The sequence below is a fragment of the Oryx dammah genome, unplaced genomic scaffold (genome assembly GCF_014754425.2).
Source record: "Oryx dammah isolate SB20612 unplaced genomic scaffold, SCBI_Odam_1.1 HiC_scaffold_1, whole genome shotgun sequence".
NCBI lineage: Eukaryota > Metazoa > Chordata > Mammalia > Artiodactyla > Bovidae > Oryx > Oryx dammah.
In genome coordinates this window covers 85147425-85167296 of record NW_024070185.1, presented here as the reverse complement: position 1 = coordinate 85167296, position 19872 = coordinate 85147425, and the positions used below count along the sequence as shown (strand labels likewise).

The following is a 19872-nucleotide window of genomic DNA, read 5'->3' as shown; positions in this document are numbered from 1 at the left end:
ATGGTGCTTGGTTTCAGTGTAGGTATGGAGGCATTTGATGAGCTCCTATCAATTAATGTTCTCTGGAGTCAGGATTTCTCTGGTGTTCTCAGGATTTGGACTTAAGCCTCCTGCTTCTGGTTTTCAGTCTTATTTTTACAGTAGTCTCAAGACTTCTCCTTCTATACAGCACCATTGATAAAACATCTAGGTTAAAGATGAAAAGTTTCTCCACAGTGAGGGACACTCAGAGAGGTTCACAGAGTTACATGGAGAAGAGAAGGGGGAGGAGGGAGTTAGAGGTGACCCGAATGAGAGGAGGTGGAATCAAAAGAGGACAGAGCAAGCTAGCCAGTAATCACTTCCTTATGTGCTCTCCACAGTCTGGACAGCTCAGAGATGTTCAAGGACTTATACAGAGAAGAGAAGAGGGAGGAAGGAGAAAGAGGTGGCCAGGAAGATAAAAGGGGGGAATGAAAAGGAGAGAGACAGATCCAGCCAGTAATCAGTTCCCTAAGTGTTTTCCACCATCTGGAACACACAGAGATTCACAGAGTTGGGTAGATAAGAGAAGGGGGAGGGATGAGACAGAGGCGACCTGGTGGAGAAAAAGGAGAGTCCGAAGGGGGGGGGGGGCGAGCAGTCAAGCCAGTAATCTCACTCCCAAGTAAAAATGGGTACTGAAGATTGGGTTTTTAAAGGTACAAAATTGATAACAAATACCAAAAAGTAAAGATTAAAAATCTAGAGTAGAGGTTGGATTTTCAAAAATACAATATTAAAGAAAAGAAGAAGAAGAAAAACACAAAGTCACAAAAATTATTAAAAATATATGTATATGAAGTTTGCTTTAAAAAATAGGGTCTTTTTTTTGAAAAGTAATAGGTTATAAAAACGAAAATTAAAGGAGTAATAGAGGACTTAAAATTTTTAAAAAGTTGAAAAAAAAGAATGATTGTAAAGATAGTAAAAATATACCTAGGACTTTCTCTGGTGTTGTTGTGGGCAGTGTGGGGTCAGTTCATTTTCAGATAGTTCCTTGGTCCGGCTTATATTTCTCAAGATCTATAGTCCCCTTCCTATGTAGTCGGTACTAACTACAGGGTTTTAATCTATTGCACCTGTCACTTCCAAGGCAGTTCCCTCTGTTTTAGCTTCTTCTGTGTGCTGGTCTCTTCAGTGTCTGATTTCCGCCCTGACACAAGGTCGGGGGTGGTGGACACTTTTTAAAGGCTCACTTGTTCAGTCGTGCTGTGGGGAGGGAGGGATGCTGCAAACAAATAACACTGGCGTGTACGCGCAGTGTCTCAGCCACACTGGGCCTGCCCCCACTCACGGTGCACACAGCTCAGGGTCTAGGTTGCTCCACCGGCAACCGTCCAAGACCAGGCCTGGGCTGCATGCACCTCCCAGGTCTAAGCTGCTCAGGTTCAGGAACTTGGGTAGTCCTCAGAGGCGCAGACTCCATTGGGCCTGCGTTTTGTGCCCTTCCCAGGTCCGAGCAGCTCAGGTGATGAGGTGTTTGGCAAGCGCGGTCACTGCGACTTATCACCTGCCCCGTCCCTGCCCCTCGGTTTTCTGGGTGTACAACCGGCTCACTTTCTCAGGCGGATGTTGACTGTCCAGAACCCCAAGAAGTCTTAGTTAGCAAAGAAGCCTGCTTGCAGTTTGGTAGATAATGTCTCTCTGGGGCTGTGATTGCCCCCTTCTGGCTCTGGCTGCCTGTCACCGCAGGGGGATGGTCTGCAGCCAGCTAGTTCTGTTCAGTCCTTTGTTCTGTGCATTAAAGCTCTTTGCGTGGTAGCTATCCCACAGTCTGGTCTTCTAGCCCAAGTTAGTTCACTCTGATTGCCCTCGGGGCATTCAGGCCCGGTCCTGCACTTGCTAATGGCAGGTGCAGGTGTCTGCACTGCTTCTCTGCTGGGGGAGTTACCGTTGGGCTCGTAATCTGTGGGTTTTAATTATTTATTTTTCCTCCTGTTATGTTGCCCTCTGTGCTTCCAAGGATCACCACAGACTCGGCAGTGAGAGTTTTCCTGGTGTTTGGAAACCTCTCTCAAGACTCCCTTCCCGGGACGGAGCTCAGTCCCTACCTCTTTTGTCTCTTTTTTTTTTTTGTCTTTTATATTTTTTCCTACCTTTCCAAGACAATGGGCTGCTTTTCTGGGTGCCTGATGTCCTCTGCCAGCACTCAGAAGTTGTTTTGTGGAATTTACTCAGCGTTTAAATGTTCTTTTGATGAATTTGTGGGGGAGAAAGCAGTCTCCCCATCCTATTCCTCTGCCATCTTAGGACCGCCCCCAAAACTTTCTTTCAAGAAAATTTGGGACCTAGACCAGTCACTGGCAACCTTTCAAATTACTTTGAAATAGTCAAAATCCTTTGATTCTTCCATGTGCTTTTAGCCGGAAGAAAGGCTGTTAAGAATTGTCATACAGTGTCCAAAACACACATATATCCACCATGGTCTTTCTTAGTGTCACTCACTAGAAGCCAGGCGTGCACAGAGCACCCTTTAGTGTCCATAGGAACTTGGAGCCTCTGGTTGGCAAATGGACTGATGCTCCCTTCGAAAAAGTCTGTGCATAGAGCAGAGGTGTGCGGGCTTCCATCCCAGCTCAGCCTGGGAAAATGGCTAGTGGTGACTCTAGCTTCTCCAATTCAGCACACACAGGCTAAATTAACTCATGGCTAATGAGATCGTTCCATCAAAACAGTTCATCAAACAGAAACTGGCTGGGAAGATTCCCAGAGTCTCCAACGCTGTCCAAGACTGACCGTCACCTGAGCCCTCTCGGATGGCCTGAGGGAGCCAGCCTGGAGGTTCTTAGAGCCCAGCAGCCCTCTGGCACTCGCCCAGCCCAGCCTCTCTCTCTCCACCCTTTTCACCATCAAGCATCTCCCTAGTCTAACTTTTTCTCCTCTGATATCCCATCTTCTCCATCCCAGGAAAAATTGCTCATCTCAGCAGTGTAGGTGTGTGTTTGTAGTTTGTGTGGGAGAGGGGAAGGTGTGGATTGTGTGCCCACATGACCATGGTGAAGGCTCAGCAGGGGTGTGCAGTCCCAAGAGCCTGCACTTGCTCGGGCCTAGACTGAGTGTGCATATCACCAGCACAATTATCCACAAGTAGAAGTGCCATTTCCAGCTTCATTTTATTTCTCAAATTCAAGCCAGTCCCTTCCAGGATGAACAAGGGCTCCACCTGCCCTTGACTTCTCTAGGTTTTACACACCCTGTTTAGTATGGGGGGAACCTCATTTCACAGACAATAATACTGTACCAAACCCCCACAAGTCTGGCGCACATTGCCCACCAGGCAAGATAGCACCAGGTACTTTGTGAAGAAGGTGAGTGCTTGGCCATCTCAAAGCCCAGTGCTGGGGCCGTCACTACCCAAGTTACGACAGGCATCAGACCACCACCCTGGACCTCACGGCTACCCCATCTCTAAGCCAAGTGTCTTCACCGCACCAAGGGGGCAACTGCTCCCAGCATCAGGCTTCAGGGGGTCTGGCTGACCTTGAGATACTGCAATCAGCCCCTCCAGAGGCACAGAGCTGGTCCCATCCTCAGGCTCCGTTTTCCAGATGGGCAACCTGTCTCCAGCTTCAAGTGGGGAGGAGGACTCATCAGCTTGAGAGTCTCTAGAACAACAGATGGTAATTTGTTGACACTGAGAGATTTAAGGGGACTCAATTGCAGTCCTACTGAAAAAGCTTTCTCTAAAATAAGAAAGCACACAGATTCCTCAACGCACAGAAATTGCTGACAGCTTTGTTTTCAACCCAGAAGGAGTAAAAAGAAGCTGACAACTTATTTTTGCAGGTTAGGCTCATTCAAGTCTATTTTTAGATATTTTTCCTAAGTAAGTGCACCAGAATAGCATTCAGTTTGAAAAATCACCATCTGTTCCCGAGCAGTAAGCCCTGTCTGGAGGATTCTGGGGTAGGCATGCCCGGCTGATCAGAGCCGGTGTCCCTGCAGACTAGAACAAAGGGTATTTTTTGTCCCCAGAGTAGTGTGGAGAGAATGCCCCGCAAGAGTCACTGCCGTTGTAAATGTCCATCAAACAACCCCTAATCTATCTTATTTATAAATTGAGCACACAAAAAATGCCCTCGCCTTTTAAAAATAAGTTCAAATATTCCCTTGTATTTAAATAGATTTCTTATAAAAAGATCATTCAACCTTATCTTGGTTGTTAAGATAAAAATTAACCTACAGAAAAAGCCAACGCAGGATACTATAAAAGGCCCCTTCCCCGCCTAGATTTCCGGCTTACGAGAGCCACTCCCTCCCACCCTAGCCAAGTTCTTTCCCAAAGCCCCACTTAGGAGTGACTCACGCTTTTCTATGAAAACGCAGTTGGTGCATGAAATAACATCACAACAGTGGGAATCTGACATATGAGTAACAGGCTCTGAGCACCTCCTGGAACCAGCGTCGGCATGTGGCACCCAGGGAGGGCCAGGGTGACAGCGGGCCGTCCCTAGGCCCACAGGCCTGACCAGGCCAGCTGGGCTCTGGCTAATTTTAGCCTCCAGTGGACTTAGTTCCCACCACCCTTTGGAATAGCCTAGCTCTAAATGTCATTTTTCTCCTATAAGCCAGAAAAAGCCTGCAAGGAAGGCTGCAGATTTAGTTGGTCAGTACAAGCGTGGAAGGTCTGACAACCAAGATGAGAAGCCCAGCCCAGCGAGCACAGGGAAGGGCGGGTTCAGGGACCCCATGGCCACTACACAGTGCCTGTTGCTGTTTCTCAGCACAGGGTGGGGTGTGTGTGTGTGTGTGTCTCTTTGCATAGAGACCCCCAAGACCCCAAGATCCACTCATTATTTTTGGCCTCTCTGAACATTTTCCAAAATAATTATCAGAAGGAACTCCTGCTTCCTCACATACACTCCCTTTCTCTCTGTCTCTCTCTGTCTCTCCTCCTCCTCCTCTCTGTCTCTTTCCCCTCTCTATATATACACACAGAGTCCTTCTTGGGGAAGTCACTACTAAAAAATCCTATGTGCAGTAGTTAGGACATAGGATTTTGTAACTCGCGGTGAAGTTCAACGGAAACTCAAGCACAACAAGCCACCTCTTATCTAAGCCTTGTTCCAGGAAGCAGCTCTGTTCTTGTTACCACCCTCTCCAGAGCCATCAGCACGTAGGCAGCATCGGACAGCCCAGAACTGCTTCCTGCACCTTTGCACCAGCTCTGGGATGACTCCAGAGTCAATGTTTACCCACCCTAGTGGCTTTCAATGAAGCCAGAGTGTGGGAAGTCACAGGGACAGGGACCTCTCCCAAGCTTGATGGTGGGCAAATGTGACCCCTTAGCAATGAAGCTAAAACAACAGGCTCCCCTGCTGAAGTGGGAAAAAAGGGCCATCAGGGTAGGACTGTAGCCTGAATTTCACACAGCTCAAGTCACATCTCCATTAAAACACTTGCCTGCCACTGCTGTCCCTCAAAGCCAAGTGCACAAGGTTATTGTACAGTCTGCTCTTTGAAGAGTAGGGGCTTGGGGATTTGGAGAAGAGTGTATGGGCAGAGGGGTGATGGCTGGATTCCTGCTTCACCATCTTTTCCCCTTTCTCATTTTTCTCATAAGCACATGTGGCTGCCCTGTAGGCTAACTAATCTTGTATCCTTTCTAAGTGTCTCATCAAACATGCAGGCACTGTGTAAGATGTTCAGGCAAAAGAAAACCAAGCATTCTCTTCTTTAGAAGTTTTATTTAGGGAAGAGGACATGCTATTTACTTATTTCTCTCTTTCTTTTTCTCTCTTTTTTAAAGTATAGTTGATTTAGAGCTTCCCTGGTGGCTCAGTGGTAAAGAAACTGCCTGCCAATGCAGGAGACATAAGAGATGCAGGTTCAGTCCCTGGATCAGGAAGATCCCCTGGAGAAGGAAATGGCAACACACTCCAGTATTCTTGCCTGAGAAATCCCATGGACAGGTAAGCCTGGAGGGCTATGGTCCACAGAGCCGGGAAGAGTTGGACACAATTTAGTGACTGAGCATACATAGTTTATTTACAACGTGTTAGCTTCAGATGTAAAGTGATTCAGTTATATACATATTTCTATTCTTTTTCAAATTCTTTTCCCTGATAGATTATTACAAAACATTGAGTACAGTTCCCAGGGCTATACAGAATATATAGTAGTGTGTGTTTGTTAGGATATGTTATTTAGAAAAAGTCCACAGGTGTTGCCTGGTCATCTCGCAGCAGGAAACTGCAGAACTGCTCCAGATGCAATGAAAAAAGCAGGGCGCCCGTGTTTCTGAGTGTGGACATCATCATGTTTTGAGGGGCCCTATCTGAAAGTAACTGGACATTTATCAATCTCTCTTAGAAAATGAACAAAATGACAAATAACAAACATGGATTGAGTGATGAACCAACTTAAGATGAAACAGCTCTTTATTAAACACAGCCGCTCTTACACCACTGGGGAAGCATGTGCGTACCTGTGCCAAGCTTGCTTACCCTGTTAGTGGCAACGTGGATTTGCAGACCATTACAATAACCAAGTGGTTTCCTGAGTGTTCAACCATAGTGCAAGTGCAGAGGTGAACAAGAAAATACATTAATAACTGGAGATATAGGCACATGGGCCTGTCCACCGATACTCCACATGTATATCTGCTGTCATTAAAACCAAGTGTGGTGGGGGTCTCCTGCACTGCATCCCCACCTCCAAGAATGGAGTCCTAATGAAGGCTGTCGATTACAGCACCTCGCCCTTGTCCCAGTTCTTCCCAAAATATAGAGGTAAGATCACTCTCCACTTTGGCTGAAAGACTAGGAAGACACGACCTGGGGACCACCAGGGGCACGTCCTCTTCTGTGCGTAGGGGAGAGGGAGAGACGAGAAAAGATGGAGACCACAAGTTTAGTTTTCCCAGAAGCTGGCTGGTCAGAGAATTCTTTCCCTGCCTAATTTAGTTCAAGTTAGGTTTGTGTTTCTTGCTACCAAAATAATTCCTTCATGGGCCTTGGTGACTTATCCTGACCATGCCTCCTCCATCACTTGACCCCTTTCCCTGACAGTGGATTGTGTATCTTACCTACCTGGCTAATTTAGGTCCTCACTGATAGGGCCACATACTGGAGCACACTAGTAACCCCATCACCCTCTCCCAAGCCCTCAATATGCTATTGGTCTAAAGCAAATGCCTTTAAGCTGAGGTCTAAAGAGAGCAGAATTCCCCAAGCATAAGGCTTAGGAGGCAAAGCCCACAGATTCCACCCAATCCAGGTCCCAGACCACTCATTTGACTAGAATCACTTTATTGGTTATTAGATAATGGACCGCCTCCCCTATATTAAATTTATGAAAAGTCAAATACAGTTTTTAGGGGTTTATTACCCAGCTCATGAAAACCTCCAGAACCTTCTAACAACACTCACAAAAGTGAATCAATGAGGGATAAAAACCCCCATAAAGAGCTTCTCTCCAATCATCCTTCAGGGGGAAAGCATATCAGCAAGAACCTGGTGAGATTACTAAGGGGCTTAATCTACTGTCAGGGAATGGGGTCAAAAATAGACTTCTGAGACCTACTGGCCCTGTCATGCACCTCCCCCCGATATGGATTTTGTGGGGACAGAAAGCTCAGTGTGCTTTGTCCCCATTTATAATTGAGTTCCCTTCCTCACTGCATATAGTGTGCTAAGGTGACTAACTAGCAGGCTACCTGGGTCTGAGGATGTGACCTAGAGGTATGGGGTTAGAGCTGGGTACAGTTGCTGGCAGGACCTGAGGTGGCTCTTAGCAAACACCTGCATTTGTGGACATACAGAGAGGAATGCTTTAACATAAGTCGTAGACACAAAAAGAGAAAATGCCTTTAGAGCAAGGAGGACAAGGAGGAAATGCTTTAAGGTGATTTGGGGGCATCATGGGGAATGGATGACCAATTGAGTTAAGGTTGGCCCTCAGGGGCTGCTGCGATTTTTTTGGCCAGAATAGCAGCCCTCCCTTCAGTTGGAGAGGCCTCCACCCCTCACTTGGGCCTTCCCTGGAGGCTCAGGTGGTAAAGAATCTGCCTGCAATGCAGGAGATACAGGTTTAATCCCTGGGTTAGGAAGATCCTCTGGAGAAGGAAATGGCAACCCACTCCAGTATTCTCGCCTGGAAAATTCCATGGACAGAGGAGCCTGGCGGGCTACAGCCGATGGGGTCGCAAAGAATTGGATGTGGTTGAGCGACCTAACACTTTCACTTTCTTTCACATCCTCCACTTATAATGTCCACTGCTGTGGCCACAAAGGGGACATGTGATCTTACAAGGCCCACCAGAGGCCACTCCTGGGAGATTCTGAGTTAGACCTGAATGAAGAGAGTTCCCCTTCTTCCCTGGTGGTCAGGCAGGCAGCGTGGAGCTGAGAGCAGCCAGAGGATGAAGCCATATGCCAGAGGACACATGACAAGAAGTGAAGAGTGTCCCTGAAGCCCTGAGACCCTGGTTCCCCTGTTCTGTCCAAGTTCCATGCTGAGAATCACGAAACTCCTTTGTGCCTAAGCCACTTTAGTTGATTTCCTGACATTCATATCAAAGAGTCCTTATACCCAAGCATGTCACACTGTACTCAATGAAGATTTAAAAATCTTTAACAAGATGCCAAATTTTAATTTACTATTTAATCGTATGAAATCAATAACAAGCATCATATTAACTATCTGTCATGTTGGGGGATATGAGAGGCATAGCTTTGTGGCCCCAAAATGTTGAATAATAGCAACTGTATATTCACACTACTATATATAAAATGATAAACAGAATCTACCCTATAGCACAGGGAATGGTGCTCAATACTCTGTACTCTGTAATAACCTAAATGGGAAAAGAACTTGAGAAATAATAGATACAAAAATATGTGTTACTGAATCACTTTGCTGTACACCTGAAACTAACACAACATTGTTAATCAACTATAATATAAAAAATAAAGAAAAAAAAACTGTATATTCAGTATTGAGCTCGTAAGATGGAGCATTGCAAAACAGATCTGATGTTTTTCATAGCAAATTAGAATACAAAAGGCAAAATTAAAACAAAATAGAAGAGTGTTCATGCATGAACCAAGCTCATGAAACCCCCTTCTCTGGACAAAATTCCCAAATAGGTTTCTCTGTTTCACTCAGTAGCTTTAAAGTAGTTGTTAATCACAGACCCATTAAGAAGCCAAAACACATTCAGTTATTTCTGAAGCATGTGATTTTGGAACTCTGTTCGAATCTTCCATAGTGGTATGATGAGAGTTATGTCACAAAGTTAATCATTCCCAGTATGCTTGTATTCAGGGTAATGAAAAACTTGTGCAAGCAGCCATGAATCAGTGAGCGGCACATTGCATAATGGGTTTTGAAGCACGTGTCAGGGATCCAAGCCCACGTCTGCACAATGCAGGCCAGAGTTTGTGCCTCCTATTGACCTTTCCTGAAGCAGAACTGGAACCATGTGATGCATCCTTCCTGCCAACAGTCACTTATTGCCAATAATTAAGTTGGATGATATGGTGAAATAGACATTTTGGTTCCTTTGGAGTTCTAAAAAGAAGACTCTTTGAAGTCCCTGGTTTCTGGCACAGAGCTGTGGCTGGCTGGGATGTGTTACACTTGGTCATTACAAAAACTATCCATTAAAACGAAAATCAAATATTTTGCTCAAATAGTTCCTGGCATTTGTGTTGGAAACAATAGACACAGCCCCACTGTAAGATTATTTTATACGTAAGAAAAGTAAAAACTCAAAGATGCTAGGAGCCAAATCATACGTGTAATACATCAAATCTCAATCCATCATGTTTGATGTTCTTGAGCAATACTGTTAGCGAGAAACTATTACTTAATCTTGCCAGTATTATCCAAAGAGAACACTTGCGAAATAAGACAAACATGCTGTAATTACTACATGAATAAAGAGTCTGTGTAGCATAAACTGTTTCTGTAACATCAACACAGACTCTAGTGTAGCACACCAGTAATTAGCCGTGTTAACAATGGCCAATATGTTTGAGGAGCTGTGAGAATTAACAGTGCCAGTAGAGATGTGAGGACTCTGAAAAACTACCTGTTGTTTTCAACGACACGGTAACTAAAAAATTCTTCTGAAACTTAACCCAGGGACAATTATACATTCTAGGTACCAACTGGAATATAGCTGGTTTCCCAGCAGATATTAGAAATAACCAAATCAGTAAGTGTTATTTTCATTATACTTTTTCTTGTGGGAAAATAACTCTTGGATTCCGTCATTAACAAACTCTTACTGTATTTGAAATCTTGCCCAAGATCTAACAAGTTCAAATTAATAAGCTGCTTTGTCATTATAGTCTTCATGTTCAACAATGGAACATGAATTTAACCACATAGAAGACAAGTTTATATTTCTCCAAAAACATAAAACACTTATAAATGGTAGAATTGCAATAATTAACTCGACTTTTATTATTTGAACTCTGCATTTATGGATTGACTTGCTTTAATCTTCAGCTATCAGTTTAGCCACTGATGGATGAATGAATACAAATTCTCAGCAGACCAAGCCAACTCATGATAAGGAGAGAGCAGCTTCAGCTGGAGCAGAAAATATCTGTTTCCTGAGTCCATCTTCAGAGCATGCAATTAAAAGACAACACAGCAATAAACCCTATCCTTTACTGACTGCAAATAAACTTTACATTTTGGCTGCAAATATGTGGGGCTGAAATAATAACAATAGTAAATATTATATTGGTGATAATTATTAATATATTATTAATATTGATAGCTAATGATTAATATATTATTATTGCTATTCAACAAACATCAGTTTATTCAATAGACATAAATTCTGATGTACCAGAGGTTCAGACAGCTACTCTGAATACCTTATCTATCAATAATATCACTTGATACACACAGTTGCATTAGAATCAGCTGGATGAGTGACATCAGTGGGAATGGTACAATGAGAATCTTCAAAAATCTCCTCTATGGAAGCAATAATTGTTAAAATCAAAGTTTACAGAACTTTGGAATTCAGCCAAAGGCTTGCAACAATCCAAAGAACATTTAATCATGAAAGATGACTGAATCTCAATGAGAACATTAAGCTCTGTGACTTTTTAAAGATTTATTTATTTATTTTTTGGCTGTGGTGGGTCTTCATTGATGCACACAGGCTTTCTCTAGTTGTGGTGACTGTCGTATATCGAGCCTCCTTTCTAAATCCCTTGTATATCTTGAAAGCCAACAACCTCAAAATCAGCACAGCCGTGGCCTATTACGTCTATAGCCTTCCCACAGACCTCCACCTAGAAATTTGTATTATCTGACCCGTCTGGCAGCTCCTTGGAAGATCAATTAGTGGGAAAACCCCACTCATATCAAAAGGCTTGCTTTTATCTGACCTGACTCAGAGCTCCCTCATTGTGAACAAATTTTTTAGCAGAGTACTTGTGGAAAACAACCAGTGACAACTGTTTAGCATCCAAATAGTCTGAGGCAGTGACTACAGTTGACACAAACAAGAAACTGACCAAAACACTGAAAATGAGAAAAGGGTGAATGAGATGTCCACAAGGGGCTATGGAAAGCTCTGACATATTCCTAGTAATGCAGAATGCAATGGGCACATGCAGGACTGTATGCACAATCAGGAATGACCTGAGGAGGCCCTCTTACCTCTGGTTGACCTTGAGGCTCTGCACAAATAGGAAGTGAAGACTAAACCAAAGTTGCCAATTGCCTGACCAAGCATTCATGACATGCACCAACATGCTAGTATTCTTGCCTGGGAAATCCCTGGACAGAGGAGCCTGGTAGGGTACAGTCCGTGGGGTCGCAAAAGAGTCGGACATGACTTAGCAACTAAACAAGAAGAGGATAATTCAAATCCATGCAAAAAATTAGGTGTACTGATAAAAAAAATTGTTATACACATATTAAAAACAGTAGAAATTATTTTTCAGTTTGTAACTTTATCCTTCCCACCGGAATTCAGACAACTGCATAAGTTAATCTTTATAAAGCTATTCTTACAGATTTATAATGCATAAAGATTTAATTTATATGGTGATAGTAGTACAGAGGAAGAGAAGGGTACAAAGCTACATTAGAGCAGATGTTTTATGTACTATTGGAATTAAGTTGGTATTAATCCAAGATAGATTTGTAAGTTAAGGTTGTAATTTCCCAAAAAACTATTATGAAAACAAGTCCAAAGTTACAAACAGTAAAGAAAGCAGTAATTCAATAAGAGAGGAAAAAAAGATGTGACATGTAGTAAACAAATAGCAAAATGGCAGATGTAAATATCACCTTATCAATAATTACATTAATTGTAAATGGTTAAACACTCCTTCAAAAGGAAGAAGGAGCAGAATGAATTAAAATAACATAATTCAACTTTGCACTGTCTACACGAGACAGGCTTTAGATTCAAAGACATAAGTAGGTTGAAAGCAAAAGGACTGGAAAACTATACCATGTAAAGAGCAATCAAAAGAAAGCTGGAGAATCTATACTAATATTAGATAAAACAAACTTTAAGATAAAAACTCTGGGAGATAGTGAAGGACAGGGAAGCTTCGCATGCTACGTCCATGGGGTTGCAGAGAGTTGGACATGACTGAGTGACTGAACAAAAATAAAAACAGTCGGTATAGATAAAATAAAGGAGAACACTTCATAATAATAAAATTGTTAATCCACCAAGAAGACATAATAATTATAAATATACATGCATAACAGCAAAGTTGAAAATTAATGAAGAAAAAATGACAGAACTGAAGGGAGAAATACACAATTCAACAATAATAATCACAGACATCAATTCTTCCCTTTCTATAATGGACAGACCAACTAGACAGATGATCAAGTAGGAAATAAAAGGACAAAGCAAGACTACAAACTAATGAGATTTAATAAAACACTTCATCCACTAATGGCAGAATACACATTATTCTCATATACACGTGAAATCTTTTCCAGGATAGATTATGCTGCTGCTAAGTCACTTCATTCGTGTCTGACTCTGTGCAACCCCAAGGATAGCAGTTCAGGATAGATTATATGTTAGGCCATAAAACAAGTCTTATTAAAATGCCAAGAACTAAAGTTATACAACGATGTGACTGAAGTGGGTTCACCAAACAATATGAAATTAAATTCAAAATCAATATTATAAGGAATCTGGGATATTCACAAGGCTGTTAAAATTTAGGAACACAATCCTAAAAACCCCAAAGGGTCAAAAGACAAATAACACAAGGCAAATTATAAAATACATTGAGATGAATGAAACAAAATTGCATGTCAGTATCCCAGTACCGTCTTCAGATTCAGTAATTCACTAGAAGGAGTCACAGGATTCAGCAAATATTAACAGCTATGGCATACTACATAATCAAAAGGATACCAAGCAAAAGCAGCAAATGAAACAAGGCAGGGGCAAAGATCAGGGGAGACAGTCACATGTTTCTGAGGGTATTCTCCAAGCGGAGTCACACAGGATAAGTTTAACTCCTCTAGTAATAAATCATAACAATATGTGAAGTGTGTCCAACATCTCATTAGAGACTCAGAGACCAGGGTTTTTGCTGGGGAGTAATCATGTAGGCATACCCCAACTGGCAAATATCCAAACTCTGTAATCAAAAAAGGAAATCAGGTGTTTAGCATAAACCATATTGTTTGTACAAACAGTTTAGATATAACTTATCAGTTCTGCAAATGGTGGGAATTGTACATCATCTAAGCTCCCAACTGCAGACCAAGGATCAACCTTGAATCAGTACTTCCCAAGGATAGCAGTTCAGACCTGTTATACTAACTTTTCCACAAACATATCAAAATTTATGGGATATAACCAAAGCATTCTTAGAGATACTTGCATAGTTGTAAATGCCTAAGTTAAAAAGATCTCAAATCAAATAACCTAACATTCTATCATAAGGAATTAGAAAAATATGAGCAAACTAGACCCAAACCAAGTAGTAGAAAGGATATAATAAATATTAGGGTCAAAATAAATGAAATAGAGAACAAGAAAACAATGAAGAAAAATCAACAAAATAAAAATTTGCCTCTTTAAAAAGCAACAAAATTGACAAACCTAGACAGACATTAAAAAAAAAAAAAAGAGAAGACTAAGTATTAAAATCAGTAACGAAAAAGGGTAATGTAAAGGAATACTATAAACAACTGTGTGTGAACAAATTAGATAACCTAAGTGAAACAGAAAAAATCCAAAAAAGACACAAACTATTGAAATGACAACATATTTCCCAACAAATACTTGCACACCCGTGCTCACAGCAGCATTATTTATGACCACCAAAAAGTGGAAATGACTATAAAAAAATCATCATCAGCTGATGAATGGATAAACAAAATGTGGCATATACATACAGTAGAATATTTCCAGTCATAAAAATAAGTTAAGTATTGATACATGTTACACCATGAATACATCTTGAAAACATTGAGTGGAAAAAAATCAGACATAAAGGACTATATGTTGTATAATTCTATTTATATGAAGTATTTAAAGTAGGCAAATCCAGAGACAGAAAGTAGATTAGTGATTACTAGGGGCTGGGGGGAGGGGCAATCAGGACTGACTGATAATGGGTACAGGGCTTCTTTTCAGGGTGATGAAAATATCTAGAATTAGACAGTGGTCATTGTTGTACAACTGTGAACATACTAAAATCACAGACTTGTACACTTGAATGGGTGACCTTTATGGTATGTGAATTACAGTCCAAAGGAGAGTTTACCAAGGTGGCTTTTATCTCAATATCAATTTTAGGGCTCCAGACAGAATCAACTCAGAAGTTATAGAATAGAGTCCCAAAAACACATCTTGGTGATGCCCTTTTCAGGTTCCAGCAGCTTTGGAAATCCCTGTCCTCAGGGTGAATGAATAGACAAGATGAAGTCTTTTTTTTCCCTCATAGATGTGGCCTCCATTCTGAATCTGTTGAAGAAAGACCTCAGGACTTGGCTGGCTCCTTTCCCTGGTCCCTTTAACCACAATACTCCTCATATTCACTTTCCAAGACAAGCTTATGCCTGGGGGAACTTAAAAATGCCAGGTCTGTCTAGTTTTTCAGGAAATCTGACATATTTTCAGATCTACACAAGCGAACATTTTTTAATACCCATAGTAAATGAGAGATCACATACTCTACCTGAACTCAGGAGTACCAGCGTCATGGATGGGCTGGGAAACACACCCTGTTAGTATTTTTAGAACAGTGGTTGGACAATAACAAGCCACATACACATTCCCACAAAGACCATGGCAAAAACAGTACCTTTCATATTAGATGGACACCTTTCTTCGTGTCCTGTAAGCATGTGAGTCACTGATAGGTAATATGCATAATGTACATAATTATACCAATCAAACCATTCCAATAATTACATTTCTTTCCCCCAAGTCAGATGTGGGATGTCATTTCCTGTCTTTTATGGCACAAAACACATTTCTTGTATTTTTAAAATGCTCAAAATAAGGCCACTCATGAGCAAGTTCTAGGCTTCATAAAAAGTCTGTTTCAGAACAGTGTTAATAGACAACTCAAAAGAAATGTTACTCAATGTAGGAGAGGCGGTGAGGAGTTTGAACTTTTCTCAGTTGCCAAACTGCTCTTCACTTTCTGTAAACTGCACAAAGGATTCATTCAGAAAGGTTTAGAGGCTGAAAGTGAAAGTGACTCATCGACTACTTTCAAAAAGGTCAAGAAGTGCATTTGCCCATCCCAGTGCCTCTGAAACCTCGGCCTGTGAACAGCACGACTAAAAGAACACAGTTCTTTCGTGAGCTGTCACTTGATGCCATGGTGATTTTCACTATTTCTCTTAGAATTCAGGCTCTGCTCTGTGAAATGGGTTCATAAGAGACTGTGTTTGCAGAACATTTGACAATCAGTCTTTGAAAAGGTGTTAGGACTGAATCTTGGCAGTGAGATGTGGGGAGCAGACAAGCAGGCAACCCACCATGCTCCCACAGCTCAGTGGCCATAGGGAGCAAACCTCCTAGAGTCTCCTCCGGGACAGGGAGCCCACCAGGCAGCCACGTGAAAGCCAACAGGGCGATGAGAAAATGGACAATCGCCCCTCCCCAGCCCTTGAAACTGGTACTATAAGCATGGCATTCAGGCCTGAGGATGAAAGCGAAACTGGTAGGGGCTCAGTCGTGACTGACATTTTGCGACCCTGCAGACTGTAGCCCGCCAGGCTCCTCTGTCCATGGAATTCTCAGGGCAAGAGTACTGAAATGGGTAGCCATTCTCTTTTCCAGGGGATCTTCCCAACCCAGGGATCGAACCCAGGTCTCCTGCATTGCAGGCAGATTCTTTACTGTCTGAGCCACCAGAGAAGCCTAAGGATACTCTTTCTCAAAATAGTAAAAGAACTACTGCTAAATTACGGATTATCCCAAGGGCCCAAGTAGTTATTAAATACAGACCCACTTAGGTCACTGCTCTCGGTGCTTCTTTATGACCCAAATCGCTAGTGAGCTGTCCTTGCAGCCGCATATTTCCCACCTCTGCAGCCTGTGTTGGGATTGAAGGGGAGCCATTGGATGACTTCCAGGACAAAGCTGAGTTGGAGCAACTGTCCTCTGCCCCAACCCCTTGCCCACTTTCTTCTTCAACCTCAGTGGCAGGGAGCTGCTTCCGGGCTTGGGAGTATGGAAGCAGCTTCCCCTATTGATCATAGCCTCATCTCTGTGTGTGGATACATACAGAACAGAGCAGGAGGAGTGCTGGGGGTGGGGACCTGTGTGGCTTCCTCTGGCCCCTGGCAGCCTTGAAGGTTCCAATTTCACACTGTAGTTAAAAAAACAAAAACAGCCACCAGATTTCCCCAACCTCTTGTTTCCTGGGTGAACATCCAGGTTCCTGAACACGACCTTGAACTGGGTATGGTTGTGAGATGCGCCTACCTGTTCCAACAGGTCTCTTGAAACATGAAAAAAATCAAACATCACCACCACTTCTGTAGAAGATGACCTTATTGATTCCACAGCCCTTTTGCAGGGACACATCCGATCTGTCTTTGGAGGGATCACAAATGACTATTGGATTCCTTTATACGTAAAGAAACAGGCTCAGAGGGAGGAGATGCTTTTACCAAATGGCCTCATCACTGGTTTCAGAAGAGTTGAAACTTGGGTGAAGAACGCCTGTGTGCTTTCCAAAAAAAGCACAAAGTGAATCTACAAGCACCTGAAACTCTGACATTGAGAAGTGAATACAAGACTCGGGGTGGCCCTGACCAGTGTAGAATAGAGCAAGAAGCAGCATGGGGTGCTCTTGACCCACACACGCTTCTTTCTGATGTGTATTCTTAGCAAACACGAGTCCTAAGACTCATTGTTCACAGCTGCCAAGACTGGCTCCATATCCTCTAGGTGTCACGATGAGCGTCGGGGGCTCTGAATTCAGAATACCCACCACAGACCTAGCTCTGGCTTCAGTTTCTTAAATGATAAAATGACAAACCCATTTCCTAAGGTTTTTAAGTATTGGATGTGACCAGGTAGCCAAAGGGCTTAGTTTAGAGACACTGAGCAGGCATCGCTGTAACCATCACAGTCTGCCCCTGTCTTCTGATCCCTCAATACACACACTTAGTGTCTCGCCAAGTCACAAGAAAACTAGAACCACTTTGGGCAAAGGTTGACACACATCTATTGGCAGTCTTTGGTTGTGCTGTTCAGCTGTTTTCAGGCTTAACGGTAATGACAAGTCAACAGTCTCAGGTTCAGTCCCGGACTCCACCACCTGTCATCAAACTGTGTTCGTTTCCTGCTCTGGATCCCAGGAATAACCAGCACCTCTCCTTTCCTGGACGCTATGAAGAGTAAACAACTGTGAATGGACACACCTGGAGGTATTTAGGGCTTCATAAGTTGTAGTCATGATCATCGTAACAATACCCAGCTCTAATTCTCTTGTCTCTTGCACATTAATATCCTCAATGATATTGTCAAACTGTTCCCTTGAATCCAAACATGTAATACTGTGTTTCCTATACTTCAGAATGGGACTGACACCGTGGTGGCCATGAGCTCACTTTGCTGGTCCCAGGGAGCTGTCACTTCACTGTAGAAGGGTCACCTTCCTACTCTGAAGCTGGTGCTGCATGGATGAGTTTCACAAAGGCTGGCCCTGACCACTTGGGATGTGTGTGTCTTCGAGGGTCCTTGGGGCCTTTTATTCTCTCCACCAGGTACCCAGCTCTCTCATATTACCCTGGGGTTTGGTTTGAAAAACACTGTGAACCAAACTGTTTGATGATTAGGAGCCAGCCCTCTGAGGGGTAGCTGAGTTTTGGGATATTCCCCAAAAGACATCTGAAACTGAGTTTTCAGGGCTTGAGATCCACAAATATTTTGAGCAGTTTTTCATCCTCCTACCTGCCAAAATATCCCCAACCACATCTCACAATCTGTAGCCTGTTTCATCAACACAGAAGAATGGCTCTTCATTTTATCAAAATATTATCAAGTAACTTTGAAATGCTGTTATTTTTTCTTTTGAGATGCATGTACATGTCTTGTTTAAATATGAGAAAATTTCTATTGTCTTCTGATAAAATCCAATAAATGTCGATATACACATTAGTTAATATTTAACTAGGTAAGTAGACAATAACAGAAGGATTAAACATTTAAAATGTTTGCCTGTCAGGATTTTTGGACCCCAAAGCAAAACAAATGTAGGACCTCCCTTAACTAGAAGATGGAGTGGAGATCAAGTGAGGAAATGGGCCAGCAGGTAGCCAGCTATGAGCCCATTTAAAAAACAAGCATTTTCTGTAATTACGCTATCCACAAAATGACACCAAATTACTCTAGTCTGTATCCAGAGTGCTATTCTATGTACTGTCAGAAAAAGTCTGTATGACAAGCCAATTTTTTTGACAGCCAGAAGGGGAAAAAAAAGCACAGGAAAGCCAGGTGTTTTTTATTGAAAACAACACAAACTTGAAATGACCCTTTAAATCACAAAACGAATCACAGGAAATCCGAGTCTTCTCTAAGCTATGATTACAAGTCCTCTCTTGACTCAGAACCTCTGTAACTTGGATACCTCTTTTCCTTCCAGATAAGTTATAAATTAACCAGCACTACGTTACCTCAAGGCTAGCAGGTCTCCTGCTCTGAGATAACACGAAATGTTTTTGCCCTGAATTGTAAATGTGCCTGGTTAATCACCCTCCCTCTCTCTCAGCCGCCTTTAACTTCATCTGAATGTATGGCTACATGGACTGCATTTCCGGCTTACTGCGTCAGCTTGACGTGGTTTCAGCTTAAGGACTTGAAAACACTCTAAGTTCTGGAGGAAAACAAAAGAAGTTGGGGCTCACCTGTGAGAGCAGGTGCTCCCTCTGGAAAAAGCAGCTCTCCTACCTCCCCCGACCACCAGCCATTGGACCTCAACCTGGATGGAGTGTTAGGACCACGTCCCAGCAAGACTGCTCTGCTAAAGGGAAAAACAAGAGAAATGCAAATATCTGTAGACAGCTGAGCAGACACGTGGAAGTTACTACAGGAGGATGTCTTTGCTTTCAGATCTACTCCAGTGACTTAATCAGAACTTGGTAAATGGTGTTCAATCAGCAGCAGACTACAAATCCAAGACAGGAGAGACAAGTCACTCACCACACTCAATTTTCCCCGTGAACCTAATTATTTCCTATTCAGAAAGGAAGTGACCTTTGAATATGTCATGGACCGAGAAAAATGGTCCTGAAACCTTTCAGTTTAGTTCAGTTGCTCAGTCGTGTCTGACTCTGCGACCCCATGGACTGCAGCACACCAGGCCTCCCTGTCCAACACCAACTCCCAGAGTTTACTCAAACTCACGACCATTGAGTCGGTGA

General features: G+C 42.7%; 1 long non-coding RNA gene across 1 annotated transcript; it reads right to left on the bottom strand.

Moving 5' to 3' along the window:
- Positions 1-2270: 2270 nt before the first annotated feature.
- On the bottom strand, positions 2271-5789 carry LOC120867671. The gene is made up of 2 exons (XR_005721966.1): positions 4328-5789; positions 2271-3626 (listed from the first exon to the last, which is right to left on the bottom strand). It is a non-coding gene; the product is annotated as an uncharacterized LOC120867671 (long non-coding RNA).
- Positions 5790-19872: the final 14083 nt, after the last annotated feature.